At 57.8% G+C, this 1973-nt stretch overlaps 1 pseudogene; it reads right to left on the minus strand.

The window, feature by feature from the left end:
* Nucleotides 1-402: 402 nt before the first annotated feature.
* On the minus strand, nucleotides 403-1595 carry LOC119357824 (annotated as a pseudogene).
* Nucleotides 1596-1973: the final 378 nt, after the last annotated feature.

A 1973-nucleotide genomic window follows, 5' to 3' on the forward strand; every position in this document is an offset into this window, starting at 1 on the left:
CAGATGCGAGCACAAAAAAAGAGATGAGATTTGAGTTCGACCACGCCATCGCAGCCCCGTGGTCATGCCAGCACACCTGCCAGCATACAAAAAAAGGATGGCCCTTGCCGCCATAGATCACTCGTTGTCGAACATGAGCATGTCGGCCTGCATCTTCTTGAACCATAGCCTTTTCCTTGCTGACATGGTGTTGAGATCCACCTTCATGATCTCCACTCCGGTCATCATGCTCGTGAGGGCCACTTCTTTCGCCTTGGTCTTGGCATTGGCGGCCTCGATATCTAGCATCTTGGCTTGCTTCTTCGCCTCCATCTCAAGCATCTTGGCTTGCTTCTCCGCGTCCATCTCAAGCCTCCTCCTTTGGATCTCCATGAAGGCGTTCATTTGCTCTTCTTTGTAACGTCAGCGCTCCTCCTCCATTGAGTCCTTCTTTCTCATCATGCCCTCCATGCTTGCGATCAAGGCGTTTGACGCTGCATCCCGCTTGTCCTCCTTCATGGAGTTGTTCTTCCCCCGCAGCCGTGCCTTCTTGCCGTCCCCAACCTCCTCCACGGCTTGCTTCCCCCCATGCTACTTGAGGGCGGCATATTGCGCTTGAACTTCTCCTCATCCTTGATGACCCTAAAGCAATGGGAGAGGTTGAAGCACTTGCCATTGTGTTGGACCTTGAATGCCTACAAATGTATTTCGTGCAAGCATATTGGCAAATGGTATGCAAATGAACATGCAAGCATAAACTTGATGACACAAAAGAGGGCGCCTTGCTAGCATACCATGTCTTGCATGCCGATGCCGCTCACGGGGCGGGCCTTGACGCTCTCAAGAGTGGCATAAAACTTGTTGCACTCTTGTTGGATCACCCCCCATCGCTTCGAAATGGACACCCACCCGCACGTGCTTACTATTTGGTACGGCAGAAACTTCTTGTGCTCATGGAACTCACGGTGGACACAAATCCAAAAAGTTGAATGCTTTTGTTCGGCACCCGTCTTGGGGTCTTGCCCAATGTCTCTCCAACACTCACAAAGAAGCTTGTCCTCGGCCGCCATGTATGCCTTGGTCCGCTTGCTCTTGCGCTTTGGCTTCGCCCCGGTGGCTTCATTGGTGAGCTCGTCCTCGAACAAAGGCTCCTCTTCGATGTCGCACTCGTCCTCTTCCTCTTGCCCATAGTCCTTCGGAAACTCGTGGTCGAGTGGGAAGTCGTCCAGGTCCAGGCCGACCTGATCACGCATGAAGGCAGCCTGATCTTGATCAAAGGTGGATGGCATGAATGCCCCTGGGCCTTCCTGGTTTTGTGTCTCGTCGGGATCGTAGCCAGCGGCCGATGCACCACCCTCGAAGATCATGTTCTACATGTAGTCGTTGGAGCCAGAGGCTGGCATTCCGTCGAACAGGTTGCATGCACCTCGCAGCACGTCGGCTGGCATCTACCACACGCGTTTCCTCGCGCCTCCGGATGACGAGCCACCGGCCACCGGTGTAGCGTTGAGGTCGATGGACGCGGGCGCGGGCGTGGAAGGCGCCACCACGCTCACCTTGGGCAAGCACTCCCCGGAGAGGCGGGAGGCCTGCGGGTAGATGTGGAAGCCGGGCATCGGGGTGCAAGCCGACGCGCGGGGCGAGTCGGGCAGCACCGTCCGAGGGAACATAGATGAGCCGGTGCTGGCTGCGGCCACGACGGCGTTGACGAGGCTGAGCTGGCTAGGGTTTAACCCTAGCATATAGAGTGCCTCCCTCGTTGCCGGCGCGGCGCGGGCATTGGTGACCTCCTACTACGCGACGGCGACGATGGCGGCCGCCATGATGGCTTCATCCCTCACGTCCGCCGCGTGCCTCTGGCCCTTCCTCTTGGCCGACTCCCTTGCCCGTTGTTCGGGCATCAGTGTCTTCTGCGGCTTGAGCGCGTCGGTGGTCTTGCAGGGGGCGGTCGTCATGCCGCACGAGGGGAGGGAGGCGAGGCCGGCGGCGGCGTC

This window comes from Triticum dicoccoides, chromosome 2A, assembly GCF_002162155.2.
Source record: "Triticum dicoccoides isolate Atlit2015 ecotype Zavitan chromosome 2A, WEW_v2.0, whole genome shotgun sequence".
In the NCBI taxonomy this organism is placed as follows: Eukaryota; Viridiplantae; Streptophyta; class Magnoliopsida; order Poales; family Poaceae; genus Triticum; species Triticum dicoccoides.